We start from the raw sequence: 18,423 nt of genomic DNA, 5'->3' as shown, positions 1-18,423 counted from the left end.
CTGCGTTTTGAGACCCGTTTTTGGGGTGTCATTAACTTAGCTAAACTGCGAATCCCGTACCGCATCAGTATTAACCAGGACTCAATGTTATGGGGATGAAGAGCGAGGGGGTGTTCTGTAGTGCTAACACACTTTATTTTGCATGATCACACGGCTGGTTCTCCATAGATATAGTAGAGTGAGTAAGGTTAGCCATACACATTCAGGTTTCTCTTGTTTCTGTCCCCCCCCTCCTACCCCCTCCTCAAGGCTGTATGAGAGAAATCGCTCAATTTTCCTTCCACACTTGAGTGGTAGCACTTTGGCATCCTTGTCTTGCTTGGTTCCAGTCACTGAGCAGAACAGAGATACTATTTAGGAGCGCCAGAACACTGAATCTCCCCAAACACATCATAAGTAGGGATGGGGGAACAGTTCGGCCCGAGCATAAGTTCGGGCCGAACTTTTGCTGTTCGGTCGTTGGACAAACAGCTGAACAAACGGGTCGTTCGACCGTTTGTTCGGCCCCCCTGAACCGACCACAATGCATTGCGGCGCTGAACAGTGCATTGCAAGCCCTGATTGGCTGAAGCAGTGAAAGCTTCAGCCAATCAGGGCACAGAGCACTGTCAGAGTCATGATTGGACACTGTCATTGTGACTTTATCCAATCATGGCTCATTTCCGCCCCACAGTATAAAAGTATTCTTTCAATGGCAGCCATTTTCAGTGTGATTTCAGCATGGAGAGAGATAGAACAGGGCTCTGTTCAGTGCTATTAGTGTGCTATACTGTGCTTTTTTATTTCAACTGTCAGTGTATAATATTAGCTTAGTGTCAGTCTAGGGATAGTGTGAGTGTAGTGAGGAGGACCATCATTCAGCTTTGCATAGTGTGCAGCTAGAATAGGGACAGCTCACATAGTTTCACTGTAGTGTAGTGAGACCATGTCATTTATACATGTATTAGTGTAGAGTAGTGACAGCTCATATAGTTTCAGTGTAGTGTAGTGAGCGTATTGCGTGCGTTGCTGCCAGTTTAACGCCATATAGTTTTGCGTGCATTACTGCCAGTTTAACGCCATACCGTATTGCCTGCGTTACTGCCAGTTTAGCGCCATATAGTTTTGCATGCGTTACTGCCAGTTTAACGCCATATAGTTCTGTGTGGGTTACTACAAGTTTAACGCCATATAGTTTTGTGTTACTGCCAGTTTAACGCCATATCGTTTTGCGTGCGTTACTGCCAGTTTAACGCCATTTACTTCTGTGTGCATTATTGCCTGTTTAACACCATATAGTTCTGTGCGTCACTGTACGCTTCGCGCATTATATTGCAGTGTATTATATTGTATCTGTGGAGTGTGTCTGTGTAGTGTGAGTACTCAAATTTAAAGGGCACCAAACAGCTCTTTACATTGATTAAAGTGCATCTACGTACAGATTTCAACTTCTCTTTTACATTTGCTTATAAGCACCGCCCACTCCCTCCCAATAATGTCTGGGAGGACAACAAGGAGAGGCAGACATTCCCTTGGCAGTGTAAGGGGGCCAGCAACAAATGTGTCCACAGGCAAAGGTGGACGTGGTGGTCAGTCCTCAGGCAGGGCATCATTTCCTCTGTTTAGTGAGTTTGTCCATGCTATCCAGCCACAGCATGCAGAGGAGGTGGTGGACTGGCTTACTAAACCGTTTTTCAAGGCCCACTTTATGCAGACACCATCATTCCTATGTCACAGAACACACAAGAGGAGAGAGAGGAGGAGGATGAGTAGGAGGATTCTGGCACTTTCATAGGCTTTGAAGAAGAGGAAGACATGCATCAATCTGTAAGCGATGGCTTTCCAACCACAGGACCCTTGGGAGTAGTACGTGGCTGGGAGAAGGAAGTTCCAGATGCTGTCATCCTGAGTGACCCCGAGGAGTCTGTTTCTCAAGCCTCTGCAAATTTGAGGCGCATGGGCAACCTCGTGCTTCAAAGCCTGCAAAAGGACCCAAGAATATGTGGCATAAAGGAGAAGGATGATTACTGGATAAAATCTCTTGAGGACACATTAAAGAGGATTTTATTGAACGTTTTACCTGACTCTAGTAGGTTACAGTGTGGTGGAAAATGTCGTTTTGAGTCTTCCATTGGTCAAGAAAGGAGCGTTGGAGAAGGCATCCTCCTAAGTGAGGCACTTCGCCACCCAGGGCTGTCAGCTTCCACATCCCATCGGCAGCGTCTGCATCACATGGTGGACGATTACCTCGGGGCCAAAACAGAGATGGAGAGCTTTCCAGCTGACGATCCACTGGCTTACTGGGATATGAGAATAGACCACTGGACCAGAACTTGCCCAGTATGCTATTGAGTTGTTGGGCTGCCCTGCATCCAGTGTGCTTTCAGAACAGGCATTCAATGCTGCAGGAGGTTTTGTTACTGATCATAGAACACGTCTGTCCACAGACTCCGTGGACCGTTTGACTTTTATGAAAATGAATCAGTCCTGGATTACCAGCTATGAAGCACCTGATGCCGATGTCACTGATTAAGTCTTTTTGGGATGTGGAATCTCTGCAGGACTTCTAGGCTGCCTAGCTTTGAGGGTGTTCAATCATTTCATCTGGAAGAATGTTTTTGGTATAGGTTTCATAGGCACAATTAACACCCAACGACCAATTTTTCTGCACCTGTCTGACAGGTGCATATCATTGCAATTTTTTATAGCAAGGCAAATTCTTGCTTTAATCAAGATTATCTCTATAGGGTAACGGTGGGAAGGCACCACCGATACCCAAAGACTAATTTTTCAGCACCTGTTACTTCTATCCAAAGTCAAAGTGGCACCAGAATGTATCCAAAAAATCTCTAATCTTGTTTCCAGTGCACTACATTGTGGCCTCATCATACACACTGGCTCTCCAGCTGTTGCTGAGCAAAATAAAGGCAGGTTGCAGGAAAAATTTCACTTTTTTTTTTTTTTTGGCTTTATAAATTCAATTATTGCTACAGCAGATTCTAGACATGGTACAGAATTGCCATTTTACAGTTAGACCCCCCAGGCACTTTATTGGAAGGATGTTTTCATTTTTAGGCTTTCACTTTAAAAATCAAAATATCACTGCTCATTTAAAAATGACGTTTTTCACAAACCTTTTTTTTTTTATTGATACATGTCCCCCCAGGGCAGGACCCGGACCCCTATAATTATTGTATGCCTAATTACTTGCATTTTAAGCCTTCAAAATGGGCACTTTTGATATTTGACGTTCGGGTCCCATTTGACTTTAATGGGGTTCGTTATTCGGGTTCGAACTTTCATAGTATTCGAAAGATCTAGTCTGAACTGAACAGGGGTTCGTTTGGCCCATCCCTAATCATAAGCTCAAAACAGAGCCATTTGTTGTTCACAGTGCAGACATAGCGTAAGCTTTTTTTTTTTTCCCTACATTGTGCACAATAAATGGCTCTGTTATGAGCTTATGATGTGCTGGTGAGATTCAGTGTTCTAGATTCCTGGCAAGTGATGCCATCTGCTTTTTTTCACTGCAATACCCAAACTATTGTTCAGAGAACCTTATGAGAGAGAAGCACAAACTAACCAATACTTTTTTCTTGGATAAAAGCATCTGATTATTAAGCCTAGTACACCTGGGTTGAACGAAAAAAATCTGCCAGCTCAGGTCGGAGCCGCTGTACTAACAATCCAATGTTAGTACAGCGATCTCCCCTGCTGTTCTATTGTGTTTTGACAGGGGGACATTCCCCTTACTAGAACAGTAAAGTCAGTGCTCGCTGATCAGGAGTTGGTCGGCAGAAATATTTCAGTCATGCTCCTTTGACAGAAGCCGGCCCAGCTGCAGTACAACTGGGGGAATCCATAGTGGAGAAGGATCTGGGTGTTCTGGTAGATCATAAGCTCAATAATAGCATGCAATGCCAAGCTGTGGTTTCCAAAGCAAGCAAAGTCCTTTCTTGTATTAGGAGAGATATGGACTCATCTGGAATATGCAGTTCAGTTTTGGATACCAGTTCTCAAAAAAGGATATCGGGGAACTGGAGAAAGTGCAGAGAAGGGCAACCAAACTCATAAGAGCAGTGGGGGCTGGTGCTCAAAATTTTTTGGGGGGGGCAAACAAACTGAAAAATTCAGAAAAAAAAAAAAAAACATCAATTGCAGCCTCACTGTATCATCAATTGCAGCCTCACTGTGCCCATCAAATGCCGCCACTGTGCCCATCAAACGCCGCCACTGTGCCATATCAAAAGCTGCCACTGTGCCATATCAAAAGTTGCCACTGTGCCCCATCAAATGCTCCCACTTGCCATATCAAATGCTGCCAGTGTGCCATATCAAATGCTGCCAGTGTGCCCCCCACCCGCCGTCCGCACTTACCATCTCGGTGGGACAGCTCCTCGATGTCTTCTCCCGCCTCTGCTATGATTAGATGCCTGACAGGCGTCCAATCACAGCGCCTGTCGTTTCAGCCAATCAGGTGACGGGTAACAGATCCGAGCAGCTGATTGGCGGAGAGGCAGTTTAGTGTAAGGAAAGCGAATGTTCAAAATATTTAGTAAGAGGCATGGCGAGTTTTTTGAAGTTGTCAATTTTTTGGAAATGTAAGAAAAAAGTTTTTTTCACAATATTTGTTTTTACATATTGTCACCAGTGCAGTACAGCATCATCATATAACTACTGACTGGTGACAGTATGTATAAAAAATTCACCAACCAGGGCTTATGATGACAGCTGTCCATCGACAGATGGACAAGGAACCATTTAAGCCCACCGACAGAAATTCCTATCTATCGATGGACAGCTGTCATCATAAGCCCTGGTTGGTGAATATACCAAAAGGCCAGTACATGAGGATTCGTAGAAATTGTACCAAAAAGAAGACTTTTTGAGTCAATCCAAAATACTGACCAGTAGGTTTAAGGAAAAAGGATATGGCCTTGAGAAAGTTGAGGAAGTTAAAATGAAGGTACTAAACATGGATAGGGACCAACTACTATTAGATAAGAAATCACATGAGCCCTTGTGTCGTGAGTTTAATCTCATTCTCTATTTTAATGTGCAATTCAGACAGATGGAAAAAATAATAAAAAAACTTTGGGGTATCCTAAGGAAAGATGGGGTGCTAGAACCCAAATTACCAGCCCTTCCAGTGTTTATTTACAGAAAAGCTCCTACCTTGAAGAATTTATTATCACCAGGAGTGATAGATCCCCCAAAAAAGCAGAAGGGACCCTCTGCATCTTGTTTTGGTATTTTCACTGGTTTCTTTGTATGTGGCAGGCTTGTAGACACGCAAAGAAGAATATTAAAAATAGAAAGGAATTCTGTTCTACCAGTACAGGCAAGAGGTACGAAATTCGTGATTTCGTAAACCTGTGCATCCACAGGTGTTATTTATATGCTGCAATGTGGATATGGGTTGCAGTACATTGGACCCATAGTGTCCCGAAACATTTGAAATTAGTACACAATAAGCAGGGGCATCGGGAGGGGGTGGCTAGACGTGGCTGAAGCCCCGAATGTGCCCCGAAAAGCCCTGAGCCTCAGGCATGCAGCTCACAATTGTAAGCCCCGTGCAGCGAGCGCCAGGACCGATCTGATCCCGAGCACCGCCGAGTGCCATAGCAGGTCCCGCCTTCTGGAGCCTGCAACGCCTATGATGGACATCCCCCTGGTCCAATGCTGGGACGTTTGACGTCCATCATAGGCACTGCAGGCTCCAGAAGGCGGGAATTACAATGCGGCCGCCGCGCCACATCCCCGCTCGGCGCTCGGGCGGGCCGCTCTCCTCTCCTCGGCTCCTCCTCTGACTGCCTGGCTGCTGTGACACCGCACACTACGGCTGAGGTAGCTCAGACACTGTATGTAAATGTCAGTGTATGTGGGTCAGGCAGGTCACTGTAGGTAGGTCACTGTATGTAAATGCCAGTGTAGGTAGGTCACTACCATCAGTATAGGTAGGTCAGTGTAGGTAGGTCACTACCGTCAGTGTAGGTAGGTCACTACCGTCAGTGTATGTAGGTCAGTGTAGGTAGGTCACTACCGTCAGTGTAGGTAGGTCAGTGTAGGTAGGTCACTACCGTCAGTGTATGTAGGTCAGTGTAGGTAGGTCACTACTGTCAGTGTATGTAGGTCAGTGTAGGTAGGTCACTACCATCAGTGTAGGTAGGTCACTACCGTCAGTGCAGGTAGGTCACTACCATCAGTGTAGGTAGGTCAGTGTAGGTAGTTCACTACTGTCAGTGTAGATAGGTCACTACCATCAGTGTAGGTAGGTCAGTGTAGGTAGTTCACTACCGTCAGTGTAGGTAGGTCACGGCCCAGCCAAAAAAAAAAAAAAAAGGCCTGCGTCACGTGTCAGCCCCCGTCCCCCCCCCACCCCCGTTTCCGGCCTCGGAGTTTGGGCTGAAGCCCCTGATCTTTTTGCCACCTAGCAATGTCCCTGACAATAAGGATCCCAGTTCGCTGCAATTTTGGGGTATAGAACAGGTGGATAGACACTGGAGGGGGGTCATTATGTCAGACAACTCAGCAAAAGGGAATCCGTCTGGATTTATGAAAGTAAGGTACTTTGGCCGAGGGCTTTGAACGTGAACTTCGATTTGAACTGTTTTATCAGTAATTTATGAGTTTAGTTATTCATGATTTTACATATTTTTATATTTATGCATTTTTATTTTACAATAATAGTGTTTTTATGATGTATTTGTGTAATTTTATTAAAATAAATGTGGTCAAGATGCTTACAGGATGGTGTTGCCAGCAGTAGGTTTAATAATGGTCACTTACACAATAGTTTTTTCTTTGAAAAAACCTGACTTGGGAAAAATTGATTTTCAGCTTGTCAGATGTCCCCATGTGTATGGGTGCTGGTTTCACCACTTCCTGTTTCCTGTGTCAGCCCAGATGGGTGTGCCATGAGGCCTGGTTCAGCATCCCGCGAGCATCTTGTCGTTTCTATGCATCCTGAGCCCGCACTGCTCAAGTGCTGCGTTTGTGAGTAACGTTTTTATGAGGAAATAAACCGTTTTGATATACAGAGAGCACTAGATTTTGCTTTTTCTGTTCCTATGTGCACCGGACCTCATTGAGGGAAAATGTACTGGCTGGTATCCATCTAATCAGCCGGAGGCAGCATGGACGGAATAGGAGCTCCATGACCAGCTGATTCGTTTATAACCCTGAGAGTGAACCTGCTTTTTCTGACCTTCTGGTGAAACAGGGGTCAGAACGTGAGGTGAGCGGCTAGGATATTGGGGTGGAGGAGAGCACTTGCATTTTAAACGTTTATGCACTGGTGGTGTGTTGTGCGTTTTTGTGCAGAAGACCCTGAGGATTATTTTTGTGCATTTGGACTCTTATTTTTATTCTTATCTTTTTTTTTTTTTGAGTGTGTGGACTTTATCTATCTTGTTCATTATTCCCATATAGGGAACACGTATATTTCATTATTGTGTATTTTTCACTATTCCCAGTCAGGGAACACGAATATTTGATTGTGCACTCAGTATCTTGCCTTATTGCATGTTAATCATCTATTCTCTTTAAGGATTTATTGGTAGCTATTTAGGAAGCGCAACACTGTTTTGTTATGTATATTCTATATGTGAAGTGAACGCATTTTCTGTGTGTGCAGCAGCCAGGTGGGGGGGTATTTTTCAATTTTTGGTATATGGTGGGATTTTGTCACATCACCTACTACACATATCACTACATAGTGACTAGGGTTTTTATCACTTGCGCATTTTCTGTGTGTGCAGCAGCCAGGTGGGGGGGTGTTTTTCATTTTTTGTGGGATTTTGTTATATCACCTATGATTCATATCACTACATAGTGATTAAGATTATTAATATTTGCGCTGATAGAATTTTTTTTTTTTTTTTTTAGCTGCTACCTGCCAAACAGAATTTCAAAAAACATTTTTTTGCATTGGCACATGTACCCCAGGGCAGTGCCCAGCCCCCAATGCCATTTGTAGCACTTACCCCTGAAGGAGCCACTATTTTCTCGGGTCCCCTGTTCCCAGAGCCCACAACTCTGTAAGCAGCACCACGCTCTCTGACACGCCCGGGCTAAAAAGGGGAAATTTATTGTGACAATATATACAGTATATACAGTACTGTGCAAAAGTTTTAGGCAGGTGTGAAGAAATATAAAGTAAGAATGCTTTCAGAAATATATATTTAATAGGTTGTTTTCAATTTACAAAATGCAAAGCGAGAGAACAGAAGAAAAATCTACATCAAATCAATATTTGGTGTGACCACCCTTTTGGCTTCAAAACAGCATCAATTCTTCTAGGTACATTTGCACACAGTTTTTGAAGGAACTCGGCAGGTAGGTTGTTCCAAACATCTTGTAGACCTAATCACAAATCTTCTGTGAATGTAGGCTGCCTCAAATCCTTCTGTCTCTTCATGTAATCCCAGACAGACTCCATGATGTTGGGATCAGGGCTCTGCGGAGGCCCAACCATCACTTCCAGGACTCCTTGTTGTTCTTTGCTCTGAAGATAGTTCTTAATGACATTTGCTGTATGTTGCAATCATTGTCCTGGTCCTCCGGTCATGCTGGTATGTGTAGTCCTATTGCCAGTCTAATACAGGCACAGTCTGTCTAGGGACTACATGTCCCACAAGTCATAGTTGACCCCAGCAGGCTCTGTCCTTCCCACAATCCATAGCATGCCAGGTGATGGGTGGGGCTTTCCTCCAGCTCTCTATGTGGCTGCATATAGTCCTGAAAAGCTTGAGCTTTTTTTTAAATGAAATGCAGTGCGGTCTTGCCGTGATTGTCATGCCATTTATCACAGCAAATTGCATTGTGTGAAGCTTGTCGCCCAAAAAAAGACGGCAGCAAGCTTTGCATGATGCAATCTGGCACCTGAACCTGCGTTTGTGATTGTAGTGCGGTTTGAGATCCAGGGCAGAATTGCAGTGATCCCGAAATTCCCAGGTGTGAACGGGGCCTGAGAGAAGCAGAGGAAGTCCAGGCAGTAGTGTATTTAGGGTTTGTGCTGCCCTAGGCCTGACCAAACTCGGGCACCCTCTAATTTAAATATGACCACCTCTTCCTGTCAAGGCCACACTCCTTGCTCTTTAAGACCCGCCCTGAAAATTTCGAGTGGGGGCACTAGTTCTGAGGGCCTGGGGGGAGGCAATGGATTCCCTTAATTTGCATAGATTTCCTCTCACTTCATGTATGACTATGGGGCAGGAAGTGAAGGGAAATCTTTGCAATGGGACAGGGATGGTAAAAAATAAATTGACAGGGGCTATAACCCTCCTTATTCGATCCAAAATGAAAAAAAAAATATTGCCTATAGTTCTACTTTAACCACTTGCCGCCCACCATATAGCAAAATGACGGCGGCAAAGTGGTTGCGATATCCTGACCGGATGTCATATGATGTTGCCAGGATAATAAGCCACTGCGTGCCCCACGGGGGGCACATCACGGCGATTGTTGTTGCGGTGTGTCAGTCTGACACACCGCAACACTGATCTAGGTAAAGAGTCTCTGACCGAGACTCTTTACCACGTGATCAGCCATGTCCAATCACGGCTGATCACAGTGTATATAGGAAGAGCCGTTGATTGGCTTTTCCTCACTCGCGTCTGTCAATAGCAAGTAGAGTAGAGCCGATCGGCTGCTCCTCCGACAGGGAGGGTCTGTGCTGATTGATTGTCAGGGATGCCCACCACTAGTCACCACCAGGTATGCCACCCATGGCCACCAGGGATACCAATCAGTGCCCACAATGGATGTCGATCAGTGCCCACAATGGATGCCAGTCAGTGCCCACAATGGATGCCAATCAGTGCCCACAATGCCTGCCAATCAGTGCCCACAATGGATGCCTGCCAATCAGTAATGCCCATCAGTACCATCCATTAGTGTACACCAGTGCCACCTATCAGTGCCTATCAATGCCCATCCATGCCACCTATCAGTGCCCATCTGTGCCACCTATCAGTGCCCATCAGTGCCGCCTTTCAATGCTCATCAGTGCCCCCTATGTGTACCCAACAGTGCTGCATATCAGTGCTACCTATCAGTGCCGCCTATCAGTGCCCATCAGTGCCACCTCATCAGTTCCCATCAGTGCCACCTTATCAGTGCCCGTCAGTGCAGGCCCATCAGTGCCCATCAGTGAAGGAGAAAACGTACTTATTTACAAAGTTTTATAACAGAAACAAAAATAAACTTTTTTTTTCAACATTTTCGGTCTTTTTTTTATTTGTTTAGCAGAAAATAAAAATCGCAGAGGTGATCAAATACCACCAAAAGAAAGCTCTATTTGTGGGAACAAAATGATAAAAACTTAGTTTGGATACAGTGTAGCATGACCTCGCAATTGTCATTCAAAGTGCGACAGCGCTGAAAGCTGAAAATTGGTCTGGGCAGGAAGGTATATAAGTGCCCTGTATTGAGTTAAGCACAAATTTCTGATAATTTTATGGAGAGGACTAAGAAGATATAACCATGCCAATGGTGCAGCAGAAAACATATAGCACAGTGAGGAAGCTTTGTGGTCCAGGATGATAGGACAGTCAAAATTAGATGCGCCCCCCCCCCCCCCAGTTGCGTAACGCCAGCCGCTCGCATACCAGAGGGAGTGCGGGCGCTTTATGGGGAGCTAGACTAATTTTCCTCTCAGCCCAGCCTGCCCCATGAGACTGGCGCTACACTAACAGTGTAGTGCAAGCCGGCGGTGACTCTTTCCGTGCTGCCCCCCTGCAAAGTGCTGCCCTAGGCCTGGGCCTTGTCGGCCTAGGCCAGGATACAGCGTTGAGTCCAGGGCAGCAGCAGTCTCAGTCTCTGCTGCCAGATAGAGCAGCACTGGGGTCCCGAAGCTACACACTTGTTTAACAATGCTTTGCCTATAGCCTAGAAAATGGCCAGAACTGATTTGTTACATTCGGCTCTCATTGGCTTCAATGGGCTTATGATTTAACACCCTTTAATGTTTTCAAACCTACCTAGAACTGAACCCAGGTATGATTGACTTATCACTACTGATTAGTAAAAATGATTTACCATTGTACCACCTCCCCTCATTCTGTAGTGAGAATGCAACACACTTTATTCAAAAATACATTGCTGTTATATTGTATTTACTACTGTATGTTTCATTCATCTGTAGATTAAAGTGCCTGAGCTTTGATCTGCATACAATTAAAGAGAGCCTTAATAGCTGTAATCAGCCCTAATTAACATCTTCTTCCACCCCTTGCCATATATAATATACAGTGTATATATGTGTGTGTATGTATGTATCTGTGTATATATAATATAATTTTAATTTTTTTTCCCCTGCTGATTTTTTTTTTTCTTTTTTAACCATTATTATTCATTTTTTTTTTTTTTTTTTTAAACTATAATTTGTTTTGTTTGTTAATTTTCAATGTCTTATTCTATCTAGATTTGAAGGGAAAAATGGTTTTAGATATACTTTAAGTTGTTGAGGAGCTGTATGGGGTGAATTGGTGTGTGTGTTTACGCATGACTTATTGATTAAATACCTTTGAAACGTTTTTAAATACTTTTGCCCAACCCAGAAACCTGTGAGGTGTTTTTCCTATTCTACTGATATTTATGCATCTCATTATATTGAGAATATTTATTTTTCTGCTGCACTCTGTAGATTGGCCACTAGATGTCAGCAGTGTGTCTTTCTATATTTTTTCAAAGACCATACTGTCCTAAGCTAACATTTATACACTTTAAAGCAGAACTCCGGGCAAATTTTTTTTCCATGTCCTTGTTGCTGATCTCCTACCTTCACCAACTTTGCCATCCATGTTCTTCTGAGCTCTGTAGTTCATCCTGTAATATGCTGCTGAACTTGCTGAAAAACTGTTCTTGCCTGCTGACTTCATGTTTGTAAGACCGCTGGCTTCTATCCCTCTTCTAAGCTCAGCCAGCGGTCTAAGACACGCCCCCTTGTAGTCCTCTGATAGAGCAGGGAGGAAGCAGACATGTTGTGGGCAGAAGGGGTCTCCCAGCCCCCTCGGTCTGTGCCGCCTATGGAGGAGGTGTCCTCCTTCTCCTCGCTCCTCCATCCTAAGGTGACCACGTGTGCTGGATTGCCTGGGACAGCCCCGGGTCCCGGGCACCTTCATTCCAGCACAATACAGTGTCCCAGAATGAAACTGAAATCCCCCCCGGGCCGATCTGATGACCCCCCCCCCCCCCAAAAAAAAAGGCCACCACAACACTGCTTTACTCACTGACAGTACTTGTCCTGGAAATGTCTGCAGAGGCACAATCCCCGATGCGGTGGTCTTTTTGGGGGGCATGATCAGTGCTTCTGTGTAGAGCGTCCACCCGCCGCCCTGGCTGTTTTGTGATTCATTACAGCACAAGCTGATTTTTGGGAAGGGGTGTGTCCCTAAATGGCAGTTTGGAAATGTGGTCACCCTACTCCCTCCTCCTCCCTACCTGGTGGTCTGCTTCTCCACTCCGCCCCCCCCCTCGCTGTGACGCCCCCCCCCCACCACCACCACCACCACCTGCTATCTTCATGCAGAGTGGGGATTATTATTAGTAATCACTTGTATGACACAGTGTCCCAGATGTCCTGAAGTGTCAGGTATAGTATACGAGAACATAGATTGCTGATGTACCACCTCCCGCCATTATGATTGACAGCGCACTGTGCCAATTGTGCAGTTATTGGCACAGTGCGCTGTCAATCATAACGGCGGGAGGCAGGAAATCAGCAAGCGGTGTTCTCGTATACTATACCTGACACAGCGGGACATCCCCACTGTGTCATACAAGTGATTACTGATAATAATCCCCACTCTGCACTGGTGGGACTGACATGAGGCACTGACATTTGGCTCTGGTGGTCCCGGACATTCAGCACTCATGGTCCCTGACATTCGGCTCTGGTGGTAGCCGACATTTGGCTCTGGTGGTCCCTGGCTCTGGTGGTCCCTGACATTTGGCTCTGGTGGTCCCTGACATTTGGCTCTGGTTGTCCCTGACATTTGGCTCTGGTGTTACCCGACATTTGGCTCTGGTGGTCCCTGAAATTTGGCTCTGGTGGTATCCGACATTCGGCTCTGGTGGTCCCTGACATTTGATTCTGGTGGTCCCTGGCTCTGGTGGTCCCTGACATTTGGCTCTGGTGGTCCCTGACACGTTGCCGTGGTTTTCATTTATAAGGCTGTAACCTATCATACCGTGTTATGTATGGCTTGCTGGCTGCAGAATGAGGGGTGTGATTTATGTTGAAGTGGGTGAGTTCACATTTACATGTACAAGTCTAGTGTACCTCCCACATTCATTCCCATCCCAAGGATTCATGGGGAATGTAGGCTTATTACAGTTAGAGAGAGAGAAGAGGATATGATGCAATCACTGTTCTAAGAGATCCTCCTTGCCAGAAAAGATGATACATTTTTTTGAATCGCAAAACTGACTTCCTGAAAATTCAATCAGTCATATCTCTTGAACGGTAAGAAATGCCACAAATTAGTGTTTTGTGTGTGTGTGTGTGGGGGGGGGATTTTTCGTAAATCTCGGAGTTCTGCTTTAACCACTCCAGTACCAGCCTGTATGTATTCCTTCATTACCAGGCGATGTTTCAGTTTTCAGTGCCCATGATAGTTTGCCTGATAATTACTCAGACATGCAACTCTGTGCCCAAATGAATTTTAATGAGACAGACAGATATTCCTTTTGGTGGTATTTAAAGGGTAACTTCACTTTCAAGAAAAAATATATCATATAAAAATATATATATATTTCAGATTACCTAGGAAGACACACTTAAAACCTTAAAACCTTAATTCCAGACAAATTTTTTTTTTTTTAGGTTTGTGGGGAAGATTTTTGTCTATGACCCTACTGGAGGAACGTCCTGCCTGAGACATCCATACAACCAATAGTGGGGGGTTCTCACCAGTATAGGAAACCATGCAATAGACAGCAATACCAACATTGTCAAAAGTTCTATAGCTTCCTCTCTGAACTATAAATGTGTTTTTGTCTGTACCCTTATTGGAGATTTCCCACCATTTTCTGCCCTATACTAAGTAGTAAAATGCAGAGGTATAGTACCCATATACAGTGCATCCGGAAAGTATTTACAGTGCTTCACTCTTTTTCACATTTTGTTATGTTACAGCCTTATTCCAAAATGGATTAAATTCATTATTTTCCTCCAAAATTCTACAAACAGTACCCCATAATGAAAGAAGTGTGTGAAATCTTTGCAAATTTATTAAATGTAGCACCCTGATGTTTAGGCAGGGTTGCTTCTAAATTTACCTGCCAGGTGTAGTTATCTTGGCTCATTGTTAGGGATCAAGTGATTTCACCCTAAGTCTAGAATTGCTGCATTTCTCTCTTCTGTCGCTAGGTGGCCGGGTACCTGGTGGCTAGGGATGAGCTTCGAGTTCGAGTCGAACATCACATATGTGTCGTTCGTGCCAAATTCGTGTGGCGCGTCACGTCCCATAATTCACTGCAGCATCGCAGTGCATTGCTGGCTGATGATTGGCGAAGCAAGCACTATGACCCGCATGCTTGGCCAATCACAGCGCTGTCTGTACAGAGAGCCGTAATTGGCCAAAGCCACGGTGGCTTTGGCCAATTAGGGCTCAGGGGGTTTAGTACACGCCCCACACTATATAAGGCTGCCTGCATGTCGGCCCTGTGTAGTGTGTTCCGGCGTTGAGAGAGAGAGATACAGCCACTTTTTCTCACGGAAGGCGATTCCGGCTCTCTATCGGCATGTGGAAGGCAATGTCTTGAACAAGGCGGTCAGCGGTAAGGTGCATATTACCACTGATTCATGGTCCAGCAGGCATGGAAAGGGACGTTACCTATCTTTCACCGCACACTGGGTGACTCTTCTGGCAGCTGGGAAGGATGCAGGACAAGGTGCAGTATGCAGGGTGCAGGGTGATTTGCATGTGCAGGATGATTTAAGTTAGAGTAGGCAGGCGAGTCAGTTAGCTGCACTTACAGTGTACTGTGTGTGTGTATCTATCTATCTATCTATCTATCTATCTATCTATCTATCTATCTATCTATCTATCTATCTATCTATCTATCTATCTATCTCCTAGGTGTTGTGTGTGTGTGTGTATATGTATATGTGTGTGTATATATATATATATATATATATATATATATATATATATATAATATACACTGTATTCAGTGTAGCTAAATCCGTTCCTGTTATTCTCTTCCTACAGGCAGGCAGGCAGGTGTTTTTACAGTATTTACAGCTACCTGAAGAAAATTGCTGGTGTTCTTCTGATCCTATTAGTACCGCAGGCAGCTATAGTATTTACACGTTAGTGTAGTGCATACTCTGCACAGTGTGCACCTAAAGCTACCTGAAGACAACTGCTGTTGTTCTGCTCCTATTAATACCACAGGCAGGCAGCTACAGTATTTACAGTTAGTGTACTGTGTCCTCTGCACAGTGTGCACCTAAAGCTACCTGAAGAAAATTGGTGGTGTTCTTCTGATCCTATTAGTACCACAGGCAGGCAGCTGCAGTATCAGTGTGTGTATATATATACATCCCAGCTTTGTGCAGCTACATCTCACTGCATTAGTATGTCTGGAAGGCCAACAAGGATCCTGTTTGTGTTTGAGGTTGTTCTGCCACCACGCCTCCAAAATTCTACTAGTGGTGATTTTGCCACACCTCTCTCCTCCACCCCCTCCTCTTCTTCTTCCTCCATGGCCTCTTCCTGTGATGATTTGTCCTCGGAAACAGCGGTGCTCCGTAGGCGTTCAAGGGGCTACGCAAGCACGCAGGCAAAAAGATGCCATGCGGTGCTTGAGCTGGTGTGCTTGGGGGACAGGAGCCACACTGGGGCAGAGATTCTGTCAGCTCTGCAGGGGCAGGTTCAAAGATGGTTGACGCCACGCCAGCTTAAGGCAGGTATGGTGGTTTGCGACAATGGCACCAACCTCCTCTCCGCCCTCCGACAGGGACAACTGACCCATGTGCTCTGTTTGGCTCACGTCCTTAACTTGGTGGTGCAGCAGTTTTAGGGCAGGTACACGGGCTTACAGGATGTCCTGAGGCAGGCCAGGAAAGTCTGTGTGCATTTCCACAGGTCATATAATGCCAGTGCTCGGCTGGCTGACCTCCAAAAGGAATTTAACCTGCCCAAGAACCGCCTAATCTGTGACATGCCCACCAGGTGGAACTCATGCGACTATGGCACCAGGACAGGGTCAGGGGACCTTGATTTTTTTTCCCCACGCCAGTGGGCTATGATCAGGGATGTATGCACTATCCTGTCACCATTTGAGGAGGCCACGAGGATGGTGAGCAGTGACAGTGCATGCATCAGTGACACTGTTGTCCACCTGTTGGAGCACAGGCTGCGTGGAATAATGGACAGGGCACTTGAGGCAGAACAGAGGGAGGAAGAGGAGGACTTCCTTACCTCTCAAGGCCCCCTTTATCCAGACAGTTTTCCTGCATGCCCGCCGATCACACAGAAAGAGAAGGAGGAGGAGGATTGTGTCGGCTCGGAGGTGGTGCCTGGCACTCAGCATCAGCAGCAGTCTTCAAGGGATCATTTACAGTTGGAAGAAACCCATGGAATTGTACGTGGCTGGGAGGAGGTGGCTGCGGGTCATGCCGTCCTTGGTGACCCAGAGGACATCGGACCGAATGCCTCAGCAAACCTATGCTGCATGGCCTCCCTGATCCTGCAAAGCCTGTGTAAGGATCCTCGTATTCGTGGTATCAAGGAGAGGGATGATTACTGGCTGGCAACCCTCCTTGATCCATGTTACAAGGGTAAGGTTGCGGACCTTATCTTGCCGTCGCAGAGGGAGCAGAGGATGAAACCTCTTTGGGAGGCCTTGCAGAAAGGTTTGTGCAACACGTTTGCAGAGCCTGGGAGGTTACAATTTCCTGTTCCTCCTGGACAACGTGTTGCTGAGGCTTTGGTCAGTCACAGAAGGAGCGGTGGAGAAGGTGGCCGTCTGAACGATGCGTTCAGACAATTTTTTTAGTCCGCAGCCCCAAGGTATTATCAGTTCCGGCAACCATCGCTAGCGTCTGCTTCACATGGTGCAGGATTACCTAGGGGCAAGATCAGACTTGGACACCTTTCCCACCGAAAATCCTCTGGGTTACTGGGTCTTGAGGATGGATCACTGGCCAGAGCTTGTACCAGTATGTAATTAAGCTACTGGCCTGTCCTGCATCCAGCGTTCTTTCGGAACGCACATTCAGTGCTGCTGGAGGCTCTGTAACTGATCACAGGGTGTGCCTGTCCACCGAATCGCTTAATCGACTGACCTTCATAAAAATGAATCAGCCTTGGATCACCAGCTACCAAGCACCTGATGCTGATGTAACCGACTGATTATTTATTTTTTTTTAATGTGAGATCCCTTCAAGACTGCCTATGCTGATGCTGAGTGACTATCCTGTTATGCTGAGTCACAATCCTCTGCCTCCTCAATTTTCACGCTGATGGCTTGTATGAATATTTTTGGTTCTGGGCACCGCCACCAGTGGCCAAGGCCCAATTTTTCTGCCCCTGTTTAACGGGGGGGTGTAATTACAATTTTTGATGCAATACTTTGCAGCAGGGCTCATTCTTGCACTCCAACTATAGTATCTGTGAGGGGTTGCAGTGTTGTGGCACCAGCACCAGTGCCCAAGGCCCAATTTTTCAGCTCCTGTTTAACAGGGGCGTATAATTACAATTTTTGATGCAATACTTTGCAGCAGGGCTCATTCCTGCGCTCCAACTATAGCATCTGTGAGGGGTTGCAGTGTTGTGGCACCAGTGCCTAAGGCCCAATTTTTCTGCCCCTGTTCAACAGGGACATGTAATTACAATTCTTGATCTAATATTTCACAGCAGGGCCCATTCCTGCTCCTACCAAGAGTAACTCTGAGGGCTTACAGTGTTGTGGCAACACCAACACCTAAGGCCCCAATTTCTGCAGAGTATATAGGGCAGGCCCCTACTTTCAAACGTCCAACTTACAAACGACTACTACTTGCAAACGGAAAGAGACAACAGGAAGTGAGATGAAATCTACCCCTAGGAATGGAAATTCTCTTCTGTAAGAGTTAATATGGGAAAAACGTGTCTCCTCTTCACTGATGCTTTATCACCAATCCTTGTTTCACTAAAAACCCCAAATTTTCAAAAAACATTTGTCATTGGGACAGAAAGTGAGGTGAAATCTTCTGAAGAGGTGCACAGACAGCAAAACAAATGTTACAGGGGTGATAATCCCTCCCTATGTTTTCCAAAAAGCTTAAAAATAGAATTTTTGGCTGGAGCTACACTTTAAAAATGTACCAGTTCACAATTACAAACAGATTCTACTTAACAACAAACCTACAGTCCCTGTCTTGTTTGCACCGCCTGTATACTGCTGTTCAGAGTATATAGGGCCTGATGGCCCCACGCCTTTCCTTTTTTT

The sequence above is a fragment of the Aquarana catesbeiana genome, linkage group LG03 (assembly GCF_042186555.1).
Source record: "Aquarana catesbeiana isolate 2022-GZ linkage group LG03, ASM4218655v1, whole genome shotgun sequence".
Lineage (NCBI taxonomy): Eukaryota > Metazoa > Chordata > Amphibia > Anura > Ranidae > Aquarana > Aquarana catesbeiana.
Note: the sequence above shows the minus strand (reverse complement) of the source record.